Source organism: Elephantulus edwardii, unplaced genomic scaffold, assembly GCF_000299155.1.
Source record: "Elephantulus edwardii isolate Elephantulus edwardi_28Jun2011 unplaced genomic scaffold, EleEdw1.0 scaffold00212, whole genome shotgun sequence".
NCBI lineage: Eukaryota > Metazoa > Chordata > Mammalia > Macroscelidea > Macroscelididae > Elephantulus > Elephantulus edwardii.
Window position 1 is genome coordinate 4,126,205 of NW_006399962.1, and position 18,126 is coordinate 4,144,330.

Genomic DNA, 18,126 nt, shown 5'->3' on the forward strand with positions numbered 1-18,126 from the left:
GCTCAATGTCTAGCGTCTTCGCTCTCATGCAACATTTCCTAAGACCTAGCACGCTGGGTTGGGGCCAAGCAACCTCCAACTTAAAGGTTGGAAACGAACTTCTCCGAGATCCTCCAACTTCAAGAGCTGAAACTGGGTCTCTGGACAGGCTGCTTTGGGGCTGGAAGGCCCCTTCCCGGGATGCTCTTTCAGTCTTAAACCCAAAGTGGACGCAGCCAACAGAGTGTGGGATAGGGACTGCAGAGCCAGAGATTAGAGTCTTACCCGCCAAACATTCCCCAACCCTCTTCCGGACAACTCAGGACTCGGTCCATCCCTTCCCCCAACTACGAGCCCCCACCCCCGCCCGACCAGCGGGTCCGTAGGTGCACACCACTGAGCAGCCCGCAGGGGGAGCCACAGACCTAGCTGCTGCCGGATGCTGCCCGATGGAACGCGGGAGTAGAATCATTCCCGGAAGTATCCCTCGGCTGGCCTTCTATGACCAATCAACACCTCCAGTGAACACTCTGCGTACCACCGCTAGCCAATCGAAAGGGGGACTCACGCATCGCGAAGGGGCGGGTTTCAAGTATTAAAGGAGCCGAGGAGGTAGTTAGCACTAGTGCTGGGACTGCTAAGTAAAATATCAGCCGTTCGAATCCATGGAAGAAAGATGGGCATTCTCTCTACATAAAAATTTGCAGCCTCGGAAATCGGTGGAGGGTCACTAAATAAGAATGGACTAAATTTCAGTAACTTTGGTAGGATAGAAGGTGGACAGCATTGTGTTGCTAACCTATACATCAGTGATTCTAACACATTACGATTCCGAGGAAGAAAGATGTGGCAGTAAGCGTCCATAAAGATTATGTTGTTGTTGTTAAGTGCCGTCCAGTCGCAGGCGACTCATAGCGACCCTATGAAGGAGAGTCCTTGACGCTTGTGTGCCTTTCATCCTCTCTCCAAGTTCATAGGGTTTCCCAAGGCAAGTTATTATGGATTATAAAGATTATAGCCTTGAAAATCTAAAAGCAGTTCTACAAGTTGCTTAGAATCCTGATCAACAGAATGGTAGATTGGGTTGGGTTTGTTTTGTTTTGTTTTTTGGAGGTCGTTTTGATCTCATTCACTGGCTAGCAACGAATTGGGGCTTAGGTCTGGGGTTTAGGAGGAGATTGGTTCCACAAGGGGGAAAGACAGACCACCATGGACAACTCAGTTTTCCCTCACCCTTATTTTAAAAATTCACTGGGAGGAACCACCTAAGGTCACATAGTCTGTAATTTATTTCTCTTTATTTCTTCTCCAAGGGAAAAAGGTCAAAGAACTTTGGAGTTGCAGGAGAAAAGTTTTAATCCCATTTTAATTCTTCACTTTTTTTTTAAGAATTTTTCTTTTTCAGCGAGCTCTGGTGGCCTAGTGGCAAGAAGCTGCACTGCAATCCAATAGGTGCATGGTTCGAATCCACCAGATGCTCTGCTGGAGAGGGAGGAACAATCTCCTCCTGTACCAGTCAGATCTGATTTGACGGTACACACACAAAAAAATAATAAAATTTTAAAAAAAAAGAATTTTTCTTTTTCAGCGAGCTCTGGTGGCCTAGTGGCAAGAAACTGCACTGCAACCCCAGAGGTGCGCAGTTCAAATCCACCAGATGCTCTGCTGAAGAAGGAGGAACAATCGCCTCCTGTACCAGTCAGATCCAATTTGACGGTACACACATAAAATAAATAAATAAAAATTTAAAAAATATGTGAAAAAAGAGAATTTTTCTTTTTCGTATTTTATCATTTTGTGTGTGTGTACCGTCAAATCAGATCTGACTGGTACAGGAGGAGACTGCCCCTCCTTTTCCAGCAGAGCATCTGGTGGATTAGAACCGCACACCTCTGGTATTGCAGTGCAGCTTCTTGCCACTAGGCAACCAGAGCTTCCTTAACTTCTTAGTAAAAATTGTCCCCAATATAATTTTGAAAACAGTGAAAATATATGCCTATGCCTCAGTAGAGAGCTCTGTTGGCCTGGTAGTGAAAACCCGCTCTGCATCCCTGAATGCACATGCTTTGAATCCACCATGCTCTACTGGAGAATGGGCAGTCTCCTCCCGAGCTATTACTGCCTCGGAAAACCCACTGTCAGGTCATCTATGGGTCAGTTCTGACTTGAAGGTTTTCAACAATAAGAACAACAACCACTCAGTTAAAAAAGCAAAAAAAAAATTCCACTGCCATCGATTGTGACCCATAGTGACCCTTCACAGTGTTTCTGACCCTGTAATTCTTTACTAATGACTTGGTATTTCTAGTACCCAGTCTTTAAACTCATATTCACTATGGAGTCAGTTTTAACTCATAATGACCCTTCTGTCAAGTTACCTCACTGGCCTAATTGGTGACATCAAGGAAAATGAAGAAAAGGTTGAAATATTGTCAACAATTTTGTCTTACTTGGATCCACATTCAACCCCCTTGGTACTGGATAATAATCAAGTGATTAGAGACTTGTTGTATTGAGAAAATCTGCTCTCAAGGGTATCTCCAAAAGTATTGACTAGTAATTATGTCAATCGAAAGACTGATCCAAGCCATGGCCTTTTCAATTCCTATGCATATGAAAGTTGGACAAAGAATAAGGATAACCAAAGAAGAATCAATGCCTGTGAGTTGTGTGGGAGAAGAGTACTGAATATTCCATGGACTGCCAAAAGAACAAACAAATATTTCTTGAAGAAAGTGCAACCAAGGTACTCTTTGGAAGCAAGGATGGTACAGCTTCACCTCACACACTTTGGGTATGTGGTTAGAAGGTGCTAGTCTTTAGGAAAGGATATTATAGTTAGAAAGGTCAGCATAAGTGAGGAATACTCTCAATAAGATGAATTGGCATAGTGACTGTAACAACATGCTCAAGTATATCAGAAATGGTGAAGATGGCACTGGATAGGGCAAAGCTCAGGTCCATTGTTCATAGGGTCACTGTGAGTTGTAGTCAACTCTATGGCAGATGATAACGCCATTGTGTTTCTGAGGCTATAAACTGTGGTGGGAGGAGTCTACCCATCTTTACCCCTGAAGCCTGGTGGATTTGAACCACTAAAGGCATGCAGTTCAAGTCAAATATATGGACTACACCACCAGAGCACTCGGCTAGTACCCAAGAAACACACAAATACCAGGTTCCTCCTCTTCTCTACTCCTCTAATCCTCATCTTTATTCCTGATTTGGGATCTTCATGTTTAACAAACTGCTATGCGAACAACTGAGGAAGACCTGAGGCATTTGCTGCAGACGGTCAAGAATTACAGCTTTCACTTTCTCAAAAAGTTGCAAATAGAGATACCATTTGACCCAGCAATTCCACTACTGGGAATATACCCTGAAGAGACCATAGCTGACATCCAAGCAGATATATGCACACCCATGTTCATTGCAGCTTTGTTCACAATAGCAAGGAGTTGGAAACAACCTAAGTGCCCATCAACAAACGAATGGCTAGAGAAGCTGTGGTATATTCGCACAACGGAATACTATGCTGCATTAAAAAACAAGGAACTCAAGCAATATTATTCAAAATGGTTGACTCTGGAGAACATTATGCTGAGTGAAATATCCCAGTCACAAAAGGACAAATATTACATGATGCCACTGTTGTAGAATGGGACTGTCCTTGGGGTTAGGGAGACACTGAGTAAGATGGGTTCAATAATGTATACTGCACTGAAGCAGAGGAGGGAGAGAACCGTCTAAAAGAGAGATGTAACTGGGTATTTCTGTCATCACAGGAGACTAGAGCGAGGGCTGCATGGTGGAGGGGACCTGGGGGAGGGTTTGTAAAACAATGAAAGAATCTTTTCTTTTACTTTTCCATAATTTTTGGACTCATGTACTTATAACTTGTTAGTCAAATTTGTGTCTTCTAGGTTGCAACACCCCCATGATACATCTTGAAGGATATGTACATGTACAGCCAAGCACAATCAATAAGAGTGCATCTGAATTCCAAAATCAATCTCCATAATAGTCTATGTGTTTCCTACTGCCAAAGGGGCCCTTTAGAGTAGTGAGAGAATATCTTCACCCTGAAACCCACAGCGTCCCTTTTCAGCAGGAAGTAGCTAAGAGAATACGCCGTCCCCTTTTCCTTATGACTCAGGGTGAAGTCTCTCTCAGGGAGGAGTGATAGGGAATGGCAAAGGATACACTGACAAAGAAGATTAATCAGAACTGGCTTTGACAAGCACTGTGGCATTTGGACAAGAACAAACTGGGAGGAGGGTAGAGAGAATAGTGCAACAATGAATGAGTGGAAGCCCAAAATCTCTGTAAATGTTACAGCTTTCAATATGGATTGAAGCTCAACATCAAGAAGACAAAGATTCTCACCACTGGGCTGATTTGCAGCATTATGATAGATGATGAAGAGATTGAGATTGTTAACAGCTTCAGTTTACTTGGCTACACAATCAACACTCTTGGTACCAGCAGTCTGGAAGTCAAAAGACGAATTGCAGTGGGAAAATCTGCTGTTAGGGACGGTTCCAGAGTACCAAAGAACAAAAATGTCAGTCTGGAGACTACAGTAAGTACGCCTGATCTAGGCCATGGTCTTCATAATTATTTTCTATGCATCAGAAAACTAGACAGTGACGAAGGTGGTGCTTAAGAAGAATATTGAATATACCATGAACTGCTAAAAGATCAAACAGGTTCATCCTAGAGAGGGTGAAATCAAGCTGCTCCTTAGGTACAAGGATTCCGAAGGTCTGTCTGACATACTTTGAGCATGTTGCAAGGAGAGATCAGTCCTTGGAGAGGGCCTTTATGCTTGAGAGGGTAGAGGGATAGCACAAGGCACATAACAATAACACCCAAAAGTAGCAGGCTGACACAACACCTTTGTACAAATTGGAACCTAGGGCACAAAGAACACCATTTGAATTAGCCCTTTAACAGTTTCCAAGGCATTTGTTACTACTCTCCTTATCCGGTCAAGGAGCCCTGATGAAGTATTGCTTAATGTACGGCATTGCTAACCTAAAGGTCAGCAAATGAAATCCAAAATGTGCTCCACAGGAGAAAAAGGGCAGTCTCCTCTAAAGAATTATAGCCTTGGGGAACCCAAGTGAGACTCACTATGTTCCGGAATCTTCTCCACAATAGTGGGTTGGTGGATCCGTATTCAAAGTCAGATATTAAAACAAAAGTAAAACAAATCAAAACCAAACTCCCTGCTGTTGAGTGAGTTTCTAACTCTAGTGACCCTACTGAGCAGATTAGAACTATCTGGAGGGTTTTCAAGGCTGTAAATCTTTATGAAAGTCACCCACCTCATTTCTCTCCTTTGGAGCAGGTTGGTAGATTCAAAGCACTGACCTTTTGGCTAGAAGCAGAGTGTTTTAACTATTACACTACCAGGACTCCAGAGGAAGCAGAAGACCTCAAATTCCCCTTGACATCTCAGGTGATCCAGTCAGTAAACGAGATCAGGCTCAGTACTGTTGTATATATGCCAGTTACATAGTGATATACTAATCACTAGTGTAAGGAGCTCTGGTGGTTACTCGGTAAGAAACTGCACTATTAACACAAAGCTTCAGGTATCAAATCCACCAGCTGCACCGCAGGAGAAAGACGAGCAATCAACTCCTGTGTGATTTACTGCCTGTGAAAACCCTACACATAGTTCTACTCTGTTCAATAGAGCCATTAGAGTGGTTCTGCTGGATAGTCAACTATGAGTTGGTTCTGACTCAATGGTACATAACGTAACAACAAACACTAGTGTATCATATAATCAAGTAGATAACCAAGAACTAATAGTTAAAAAGGAAGACTTTCAAGCTGTACTGAAGGCATTGGCAAAAAATAATGCCCCAGGAATTGATAGGAATATCAGTTGAAGTATTTCAACAAACATGGAATCCTGGATGTTCTCACTAATCTATGCCAAGAAATTTGGAGATAGCTCCCTGGTGAAGTTACTGAAAGAGATTCTTTTTTTTCTTTAAAGAGATCCATTTTTTGTTTCCATTCTAAAAAAAGAGATCCAACAGAATGTGGAAATTACCCAAAAGAATTATTAATATCACTTAAAATAATGTAAGTATGTGTCGGAGAAAATGACATTGGCACAGCACAGAGCAGAGTTTAGAGCTGTTGTACATAGGGTCGCTATGAGTTGCAAGCGACTCAACGGCACATAATAACAACAACAACAAGTGAAATGTTGCTGAGGATTTTTTTTAATTTTTTTATTTCAATAAACATCTTCAGAGATTTTGGAATTCCATTCCTTCATTGTTGCACTTTTCTCTCCCCCCTCCCCGCCGAGGATTATTTTTAAAATAACTGGAACAGACCACCAACAGAGAACTGCCAGAAATTCAAGGTGGATTTAGAAGAGACTGTTGTTGTTATGTGCCATCGAGTCGAGTATGACTCATAGCTACCCTGTGAGCAAAAGATCTAAACCCAGTTCTGTCCTGTGCCATCTGTGATACACAAGAATCCATTGCAGCAGCCACCTTTTCAATCCACCTGGTTCAAGGTCTTCCTTTCCTTCTCTGACCCTCCACATGGTTGAGGGTCTTCCTCTCCTCCTCTGACCCTCCACCCTTCCCTATATCATGTCTGTCTCCAAGGAATAGCACCTCCTCACAATATGTCCAAAGTACGTGAGGTGAAGCCTCATCATTCTTGCCTCCAAAGAGCAGTCTGGCTGCACCCTCTCCAAGACATATCTATTTGCTTTCTTGTCCATCCATGGAATGTTCAGTGCTCTTCTCCAACACAACAGCTCAAAGGCATCAGTTCTTTTTTCTGTCATCTTTATTCATTGTCCAGGTCTTGGATGCATAGCTAGTAATTGGAAAGACCATGGCCTGAATCAAACGTATCTTAGACTTCAAACTGACATCACTTCTCAATAACCGGAAAAGGTCCCTTACTGCAGATTTCCCCAGTGCAATGTGTCTCCTTATTTCCTGACTGCTCATACTATGGGCGTTAGTTGTGGATCGATCCAAGGAATATGAAGCTGTGCAAAATGAAGAAAAGACTGTGGCACAAGAAATATCATTGCTCATGTCAGATGGAACTTGGCTAAAAGCAGACAGTACAATAAGGATGTTCTTAATTGTGTTTTACTCACTATGTAAAGACATTTGACTATGTGGATCATAATCAATTACAAATAGCATAAAGAAGAATGGGAATCCCAGAACACTTAATTGCGCTCATGAGAAACCTATATCAAGGCCAAGACACTCTGTTCAAACAGAGCAAGGGAATATTACATAGTTTAAAATCAGGAAAGATGTGCATATGGGATTGTATCCTTTCTCTGTACCTAAAAAATTTGTATGTTGTACAAATCACTCAAGCAGCTCAAGATTGAAGGAAGACTCATCAACAATCTGTATTGTGGAAATGGCACAACCTCTCTTGCAAAGTGAAGATGCCTTGAATAATTTGCTGCAGAAGATCAAAGACTACAAAGTTCAATATAGGTTACATCTCAAAATCAAGAAAACAAAATTCTCTACCACTGGATCAATAAACAACTTCATGATAGATAGATGGAGAAAAGTTGTCAATTATTTCATTTTACTTGAATCCACAATCAATACCCTCAGTACCACCAGTCAAGAAATCAAAAGACAAGAGTCCAGAATTAAGGTTGCATAGTGGAGTGTACTCAGGGGGGTTGGAGGGGTGCGGGGGGATTGTATACCAAAGAAAGAATTTTTATTTTACTTTTCAAAGAGAGGAGCGAACTGGGATGGGGGGAGGGCTGGGCAGGAAAAAGAGTGCAGCAATGAATGAATGGAAATCCAAAATGTCTGTAAATGTTCATTAAAATTAATAAAACAAAATTTTAAAAAAGAAATCAAAAGATGTGTTGCAAAAAAAAAAAGATGTGTTGCCTTGGCAACATCTGTTGTAAAGTATCTCTCTAAAGTACTAAAAAGCATGGTATTAAAGACCAAGGTGTACCTTATTCAAGCCATGGTCTTTCTTCTATTACTCCCTATGCATATGAAACCTGGACAATGATTAAGAATGACAGAAGAATAATCGATGTGTTTGAGTTGTATTGTCAAGAAGCATACTTGTATCTCATGGACAGCAAAAAACCAAACAAATCTATCTTGAATGAAGTGCAACCAGAGTGCTCCTTAGAGGCTAAACTAGTGAAACTTTGCCTCACATATTTTGGGCATGTTGTCAGTAGGGTTCAATCCTTGGAAAAAGTCATAACACTAGAAAAGTTGAAAGGTCAGAAAAAGAAGGCCCCCAACAACAAGATGTACTGACATAATGACAAGGTCAGAAAAAGAAGATCCTCAACAAGATGTACTGCAACAAAGAATTTTAGTACATCTGAGAGGTGATGATGGCATAGACTGTGGCAAGGCTCAAATCAGTAATTCATAGGGTTGCTGTGAACTTAATCAATTCCATGGCACCAATAACGGCCTAGTGTGTAAAGGTTTGTGTTGCCAATCCAAAGGCACACGGTTTGAATCCATTAACTGCTACTGCTCCATGGGTGAAAGACGGGCAAACTCCTCCCATGTTACTTTGTTGTTGTATGTCATGGAGTCAAGTATAGCTAACAACAACGCTGTGAACAACATATCTGAATCCTGTTGTGTCCTGTGATATCTGCGTCATCACTGACATACTTCAGCCCATTGCTATAGTCGCCATGTCAGTCTATCTTGCTGAGTCTGCATTTCTTTTTTTATAATTTAAAGATTTAAAAAATTTTTATTATTTTGTGTGTGTTCCGTGAAATTGAATCTTACTGGTACAGGAGGAGAGTGTCCCTCCTCCAGCAAAGCATCTGGTTTATTCAAACCATACACCTCCGGGATTGCAGTGCAGCTTCTTGCCACTAGGCCACCAGAGCTCCCTTCTTCTTTTCTTTTCTTTCTTTTTTTTTTAAAATAAAAACCTTTATTGTTGTTGTGTACCATAGAGTCGGAACTAACCAATAGCTGACCCTCTGGCTGGTTTTCTGAGGCAATCAGTCCCACAGGAGCAGACTGCCCATCCCTCTCCTGTGGAGCAACCAGTGGCCTTGAACTGCATGTCTTCAGGACTGCAGCACAGTTGCTTCTTCTTCTTTTTTTAAATGAATCTTTTATTTTTTTTTCTCTCTCTCCTTATTGTGTACCATTGAATCGGGTCCAGCTGGCACAGGAGGAGATTGCCCATCCTTCTCCAGCAGAGCATCTGGTGGATTCGAAATGTGCACCTTTGGATTGCTACGTAGCTTCTAGGCACTAGGCCACCAGAGCTCCCTAAGTTTTTCTGTTGATCCTCCACCTTTCCAAGCATAATGTTCCTTTCCTGGGAATAACCTCTCCCAGCAACGTGCTCAAAGTGTGTGAGACTCAGCTTAGCCATCCTGGCCTCCAAGAAACACTCTGGCTGCACTTCCAAGACATATCTGTTTGGCTGACTGACTGGAAGAGATATATATTTGAATGTGGAAATTATTGAACAATCCAAAAACGTTTGGAACAATATGTCAAAAGAGAACTGCCAGATGTGCAGGCTGGATTTAGAAGAGGTTGTGGTACTAGGGATATTATAGCTAATGTTAGTTAGATGGATCTTGGCAGAAAGCAGAGAATACCAGAAGAATGTCTATCTGTGTTTCATTGACTATGCAAAGACTTTTGATTGTGTGGATCACAACAAGCTATAGCTGACTCTGAGATGAATGGGAATCTAGAACATTTGATTGTGCTAATGCAAAACCTATACTTGGACCAAGAGGCGGTTGTCCGAAAAGAGCAAGGAGGTACTACGTGGTTCAAAATCAAGAACGGGGTCCATCAGGGATGTATTCTGTCTCCATACCTCTTCAATCTGTATGCAGAACAGATCATCTGAGACACTGGGCTGTATGAGGAGGAATGTGGCATCAGCATTTGTGGAAGAGGCATCAACAACCTGCATTATGCAGATGACACAACCCTGCTGGCTGAAACTGAGGAGGACCTGAAACACTTGCTGCAGAAGGTCAAGGACTGCAGCCTCCTATACGGATTGAAGCCCAACATCAAGAAAACAAAGATTCTAACCACTGGGCCAATTGGCAGCATCAGTATGGATCGTGAAGAGATGAGATAGTTAACAGTTTTAGTTTACTTGGCTCCACAGTCAACACTCTCGGTAACAGCAGCCAGGAAATCAAGAGACAAATTGCATTGGGAAAGTCAGCTGTGAGGGACCTCTCAAGAGTACTGAAGAGCAAGGACACAGGCTGGAGACTAGGTGCACCTGATCCAGGCTATAGTCTTCGCAATTATGTGGTATGCATCAGAGAGTTGGACAGTGAATAGGGATGATAGAAAATTGATGCCTTTGAGCTGTGGTGCTGGAGAAGAGTGTTGAATATACCATGGACTGCTATGAGAACAAACAGGTTTGTTCTGGAGAAGGTGAAGCTGGAATGCTCCTTGGAGTCAAGGATTCTGAAGCTTCATCTGACATAATTTGGTCATGTTGCAAGGAGGGACTGGTCTTTGGAGAGGGATGTCATGTTTGGCAGAGTGGGGGGGGGGCGAAGGAGAGGAAAACCAGTGATGGGATGGATCAATTCTGTGACTGGAGTGGTGGGAATGAGAGCATTTGAGATGGCTAGGTTGGCACAGGATAGAACGGCGTTCACAGCTCTTGAACATAGGGTTGCTATGAGTCACAAGCGACTCAATGGCATATAACAACAACAGCAACAACAATCATTAATATCACATATAACCAAAATATTGCCCAATATCATCCAAAAATGGCTAGAATAGTACAGTGACAAAGAACTATCAGTAGTTCAAACTTAGTTTACAAAAGGATGTGACTCCAGCTATATTATTGCTGATGTTAAATGGATCTTGGCTGAAAGCAAAGAATACCAGAAAAATGTCTATTTGTGTTTTATTGATGGTGTAAAGGCACTTGACTGTTTGGATAATAACAAATTATAACTAACATTGAGAAGAATGAAAATCCCAGAACTCTTAATTATGGACATAGGAAACCTATACCTAAACCAAGAAGTTGTCTAAACAGAGTAAGGGATCACTGCACAGTTTAAAATCAGGTAAAGGATGTATGTGAGGATTATATCCTCTCTTCAAACCTATTCAATCTTTGTTGTTGTTGTTATATACTGTTGGGTTGGAACTGACCCTTAGCTGAACCTCCAGTGGGTTTTCGGAGGCAGGAAATCTCATGGGATGAGATTGCCCACTTTCTCCTATGGAAAAAACTTGTGTGCCTTTTGGATGGCAGAATAGTTTCTTACCACTAGGCCACCAGAGCTCCCCTGTATGCTGAGCAAATCATTTAAGAAGCTGGACTCTGAAGAATGTGTCATAAAAATTGGAGGAAGACCATGTGCTTTACTGTCCTGAAAACCTGCAGGAGGGTCAGCTGAGTCAGTTTCCGCTCGATGGCACATAACAACATGCTAATCACTTACTCATTGCCATAGAGTTGAAATTTACTTAAAATTGACCTTCCATTGGGTTTCTAAGGCTGTAAATCAGACAGGTGACTGCCTGTCTTTCTCCCACTGACTGGCTAGGGATTTGGAGCTCCAGAGAGGCAGAGTTCTGGATTATCAGGACATCTCCCTAAGGACTGTGTCATAAGAGCTCCCATTAGAGTGAATGCAATACAAATATACATTATAATTTTTTAGTGAATATCAAGGGTGGCATCAGGATTGAATGTAGACTCATCAACAATCTGTGTTATGCAGATGACACAACCCTGCTTGCTGAAACTGAGTAGGACTTGAAGCACTTGCTGCAGAAGGTCAAGGACTGCAACCTTCAATATGGATTGAAACTCAACATCAAGAAAACAAAGATGCTCACCACTGGACCGATTGGCAGTATCGTGATAGAGATAGAGATTGTTGACAGCTTCAGTTTGCTTAGCTCTACAATCAACACTCTTGGTATCAGCAACCAGGAAATTTAAAGACAAATTGCATTGGAAAAGTCTGCTGTCAGGGATCTCTCCAAGGTACTGAGGAGCAGTGTGATGTCAGTCTGGAGACTAACATGCTCCTGATACAGGCCATGGTCTTCGCCATTACTTTCTATGCATCAGAGAGCTGGAAAATGACTAGGAATGACAGAAGGAGAGTTGATGCCTTTGAGCTGTGGTGCTGGAGGAAAGTACTGAATATACCATGGATTGCTAGGAGAACAAACAAGTTTGTCCTGGAAAGGGTGAAGCCATGCTGCTCCTTGGAGGCAAGGACTCTGAAGCTTCATTTGATATACTTTGGACATGTTGCAAGGAGGGACCAGTCCTTGGAGAGGGACATCATGCTTGGGAGGGTGGAGGGACAGCGCAGGAGAGGAAGACCTTTGATGAGATGGGATAAGGGGGGTAGGCATGTCAGAGACAATAAGATTGGCAAGGGATAGAGCAGGGTTTAGGCTATTGTACATAGGGTTGCTATGAGTCGCAAGAGACTCAGTCGCACATAACAACAACAACAACACCACTCTTGGTACCAGCAGCCAGGAAGTCAAAAGATGAATTGCACTGGGAAAGTCTTCTGTCAGGGACCTCTCCAAAGTACTGAAGACAACAATGTTAGTCTGGCGACTAAAGTGCACCTGATCCAGGCCATAGTCTTTGCAATTACTTGCTATGCATCAGAAAGCTGGACAATGACTAGGGATAATAGAGAATTGATGCCTTTGAACTGTGGTGCTGGAGAAGAGTATTGAATGTACCAGGGACTGCCAGGAGAACAAACAGATTCATCCCAGCGAGGGTGTGACCAGGTTGCTCCTTTGGAGGCAAGGATTCTGAGACTTCCTCTGACATACTTTGGGCATGTTGCAAGGAGGGACCAGTCCCTGGAGAGGAACATCATGCATGGAAGGGTGAAGGGATAGTGCAAGAGAGGAAGACCCTCAATGAGATGGATTGATTCAGTGATTGAGGTAATGAGAGTAGGTGCATCAGAGATAATAATGTTGGCACAGGATAGAGGAATTTTCAGGGCTACTGTACATAGGGTTGATGGCACATAACAACAACAAATATTTGTTACTAATATTTTAAACTAGTAAGCCTAAGAGGTCAAATACCTTTCCTCAGAGGACCTTCCAACCTCAGAATTGTATTCTACAGAAACCAAAAGACTGAGGAGGATAAATATGAAAAATGACAAAAGGAGAAGCACTGGAGTGCATTAAAAAGGTGTGTTGGAAGATGAATTAGTCGCAAAGGAGGGCATTTTCTCTTCATGTTACTGAACACAAGGGGTTCTTTCAATTGCCAATAAGACAGACTGATTGCAATATCCAAAGCACTTTATTCCATATCTGGGAGAGCAGAGAGAATCCTCTCAAAAACTGCCTCCCTGTCTAGGAGTGAAGATTAGCTTTTATACTTAGGTTAGATGTTGCAGTTATTAGTAAACAAACCGCTTGTGAATTAGTTTACATATGACTAAGAAAATACTACTTTAAAGACGTAAATCCTAATCCAGGAAAGATGCATTTCCCTTCCTGGTAAATAAATAGGCAGTTTAAGGTGCAATTTACATATGACTTGGAAAAACATTTTCAAGGAGACAAATGCTAATCTAGGAAAAATGCATTTCCTTTCCTGGTAAACAGGCAGTTTAAATTCCTTTTCACGACTAAAGAGAGAAAAGTGAAATTCTAGGACAAAGCAGTTAGTTTTGCAGGCTAGAGGCAACTGGTGTCAGTTTTATAACTAAACTGATGTTTGAATATTCCGGAATTTGTTAACACTACCTTTTCAGTCTGTCTTGGAGAGAGTGAAAGCAAGTTGCTCTTTGGAGAAACTAGGATTTTTGGAGGCTGGGATATTGAAGCTCCGTCTCACATACTTTGGGCACATGGCCAGGAGAGACTGATTCTTGGAGAAGGACATCATGCTTGGAAGGGAAGAGGGACGGCACAAGAGAGGAAGACCCCGGATGAGATGGATTGATATAGTAACTGAGGCAATAGGGGTAGGAGTCAGTGAGAATGGCTCAGGATAGGACAGGCTTCAGAGCTGTTGTACACAGAGTCGCCGGCGACTCCAGGGCACATAACAAGAACCCTATTATTCCTGCCTTGCCCCTCCCTTAGATGTTTCTGAGAACGCTGAGATTTGGAAAGCCAATGTCGATAATCAGAAGTTCGCCTGAGAGGAAGGTTGGCAAGTTGTTAGGGAACCCAGGGTGGGGAGGAGAAAAATTCTCAAGTTCATTATGAACCCTTTGGTAAGATTTAAAAGCTTTGCTTCTATTCTACACACAAAGTTGAATAATGAGACATTTATGCTTACTCATAATTAAACTCAAATTTGTGTGTTCTGCTTTGAAAAATGGACAGGAATATTGAAAATCTATAACTTTATACTTGTCCTATAATACTCCTTTCCCCAAGTACATTGGGTTAATAATAATTTTATTTTTAATCTTGTTACACTAATAAAAAAAACAAAACAAAACAAAAACACACCAACCAACCCCTTAAGACACTCTGCCCCATTCTCTTCCCGGAAGTCGCTGTGTTAACTGCTGTATCCATTCTCATAGGTTGGGAGGCTCCAGGATGCTGATCACAGTTCTAGAAATGGGAGAGGGGCCGGGTGCACAGCTGGTCACGCTGCGCAGTAGCGTGCGACTCCCTGCGACCTTCTCGCACCACGAAAAAGGGAAGCGTGTGAACATCCAAAGTGCAGTTCCGTTTCCCAGAAACGACGCTTCCTGCAGTGCTTCACCCTCCAGGGCTGGCTCCTAACATTCTGGGAGAAGGTAGGGGTGGAAAGGGTAATAACATAGAGTGCGTCCTCCCAAATGGCTATATAGTCCCCTGTGGAACGATAAAGACTTCCGGTGTAGAGCAGAGGCCTGGCTAGCCTTCGTTCCTGCTCGTTGGTCAGTTGCAGCTTCTGGTCAGAATCTTAATTAACTAAGAGGCGGAGCTTGGTGACGGCTTCCGCCAGGTTGCGTAGCAGTAGTGGGCAGGGCAGAGGAAGCGTCTCTGACGGCGACCGGCGGATAGAGTCTTCTTTCCACTCTTCCCCTCCCCTTCCCCTCCCGGGAGAGGCTGGGTCTCGGCGCCCGGGTTGTCCCGCGGCCGCTGCGGGCCTCAGTTCCAGCCGGGTTGGGGTACGGAGACCGCTTCCAAGGCGGTGCGTAGTGCGCCTGCGTGGGCTCCCACTTGAAAAAGGGTGTAGGTTGGGAGGAAAGCGATGTCGGGGGGCGGGGGGGTCGGCTGGGCGGAGGGCAGGCTTGAGATATTGGAGAGTCAAAGAAGGGCTGAGAGCAAAGATGAAAAATGGGGGAAATGGCAGCACTAGGGAAAGTTGGAAGGTGAAAAGGGGCTCTGGAGGATGGGCTATTCTGGAGGATCCGTTTGAGTAGAGGAGCCTTAGACCTTCAGAGGGAGGTTGAACGGGCTGAAGGACAGGAAAGAGGGGGCTTGAATGAAGGCTTAAATAGACAATGACTGATGGTACCGTAGTGGAGGAAAGAGATATATAGGGGGGCAGCCTGGGAAGAGGCAACGGAAACTGCACCCCCGGCGCCGTAGGTTGGCTCTTCTCCCATGCCTTGTCTTTGGTCGACCTGGCCTTCCTCCTTCATTCCTTACCCACTCCTCTCTTCCTCCCACTCTTCTATGAAGGAATCTCACATTCCTTACGTCCTTGCCCTTGGTTTGCAGTTCGGTGGCTCGGCACAGCCTTCACCCACCGGAAAATCTTCTCCACCCGATCACATTGGTGAAACTGGGGAGGAGCCTCCCCACCCCCCTCCCAAAGAAGCTGAAATCCTTGGGGCTGGGGAAGGGTTTAGGTTTTCTCCCCCCTGAAGGATTAACAGACTAAATCCTGAAATTGCTCCCCAATCCCCAAATAATGGGAAATGTTCAGGAAGCTACTGAGCTACTGTTTTTGCAGATGGGCTGTCTTTCCTTCCTGTACAGTGGTTTGAGAGTCTTGACAATAGATAGAGCAAGAGGCTGGCTGTTTTTTTTCCCCAAAATAGGAATGGAGGTGGACCAGTGTTCGAGAATGTGAATGATGTAATAATGTTACTACCGTTTGTATCCAGTCGACTATATATAGTGGGCCTGGTTCACTAATAGAAAAGAAGTAATAAGCTGTTTTCCAGCATTTGTTTCTCACCCCTCGCTACTCTTGTGCTAATAAGCCAGATCTTGTCTGAGGACACATCGTTATTCAGGATGCTCACATTTATTAACTAATTTGATTTCCAGGACAATACATAAGGTAGCTAAGACAAGTATCCTCCCTATTTGATGTGAAGAAATTGAACCACTGAAGGGGTTATATGGCTTATTTAAAGTTACGCAGTTAGTTGGTGGTAAAACCGAGACTTTTGGTCTTCTTTTCAATTAAATTTTTGTTTTGTCCTTGCCAAGGGGATATGAGATGGCTAAGTCAGAGTGACATTGGTTTCCCTGTTGTTGGCAACTATTTGCTTTCTGTATCTAGAACTCTTCACTAAGCGAAAAAGTAGAATAGCCAACAACACTGACTCTGAAACCTTTCTTGGAGTGCAAATGCATATGCTAGAGCACTGGGAAATGGATTTTGTCAAAATGAAAGACACCTTATACATTATACATGTCTTTTATGAATGGAAGAGGAAGGAGTAATGGGAGAAATATACCAATTCCTACAATCACAGAGAAGAGTATGTGTGGTAGTGCCCATTTGTCTTTGGTTAGTTTATTTATTTATTTATTTTGGTTAGTTTAAAATACAGTCTAAACAGCTTGTTGTTGATGAACATAGTAAACTAATAAGCATATTACCAAACTCAGAAAATTACTTCTGTTCCAGTATGATTGTTGTCCTAACAATGACCTTTAAACTACTGATAAACATGTGATGCGAAGGAGATTCTAGCTGTTGCCATCTTCCCTGGATATATTTGAACAAGTTTGTCTGCATCCTTCATTTTCACTTCCTCTGCTGGATTCCATCCTTCTATTCACAAGCCTGCCTAAATATTACTGCAGTCTTCTGTTCACTCTGAAATGATCCAGACTTACTTTGCCTGTTCATTTCCCTCCTCCTTGTCTTTTAAGCTGATCCCTTCAGGAATATTTGCACCTCAAACAACATTCTTCTTGTTTTGGTGTGTTTGTTTTTTTGTTTTGTTCTTGTTGTTTTTTTAAACAACATTCTTAGGTATTTTTATCCGAATGAGAATATTATTTTCAGTTAGAAGGTAGGACTAGAATTTTTACATGAAATAGTTTGTGTGAAAGCACCTTGAAAATATTAAAGCGTTGTGTACTTGCAAGGTACTATAATGAATTTAGGGAGCTCTGGTGGCATAGTGATAAAGAATTGTGCTGTCTACCTAAAGACACTTGATTAGGATCTACCCGCTGCTCTGCCAGAGAAAGATGGGCAAGTCACCTTCCTTCTAATTTCCTCTCTTACAAAATCTGCCTGAGGGTCAGCTATGAGTGGCTGGGAAACAACAAGATGGATGTGCACTATGTAGCCATGTATTTGAACTCATTATCATAACTTGTCATATGCACTGAATGATTTTTTTTTAATCAAACAGCTCCTCTTGCCTGCCTTTTTTTTTGCCTGCCTTTCTTCTAGTCTGTTTTCCTCTGCCGTAACAAACTCTGAATATAACTGGTCATGAGACTGCTTCCTTAGCCAATAGTCTTCCTCAGAAGTTAATCCTGTATGCCAACACTGAAAGCTGTAGTCTTTAATGTATTTGTCTCAGTCTCTCCAAACAACTACCAAGCCCATATCTGTCCAGTCTTCCTTCCGAGTAGTTCCCCTGACTCACTTTTTTCTTCCTTGTTCCTATAAATAGAGTGCTCCTGATTGTGACATCACGTCCATCCCCCTGGCGATGGAGCTTGTCACTAGGAAGAAAGACTCATTCGGAAAATAGCCAGCAAGATGGGTTACTGGGAGTATCTCCTGAGTGACACTGAGTGGAGGCATCAGGGGGTTGGAGCCTTGTGAACAGGGAACCTACCCCCCAACACTTGGAAGGTAAATAACTTTGATTTAAGATTTCATTGTAGACCTTATCCCACCTTGTCATTCCTGGTTCCTTATAGTCCTGGAAGC

At 42.7% G+C, this 18,126-nt stretch overlaps 1 protein-coding gene across 1 annotated transcript in view; it reads left to right on the forward strand.

Annotated features, from left to right (window-relative positions):
• Positions 1–17,862: 17,862 nt before the first annotated feature.
• Positions 17,863–18,126, forward strand: part of RNF41 (ring finger protein 41) — a 30,242-nt gene continuing 29,978 nt past the window's right edge. The window contains exon 1 of the mRNA XM_006897633.1: positions 17,863–18,048. The gene's annotated coding sequence lies outside the window, so the exon portion shown is untranslated. The remainder of the gene's footprint in view (positions 18,049–18,126) is intronic.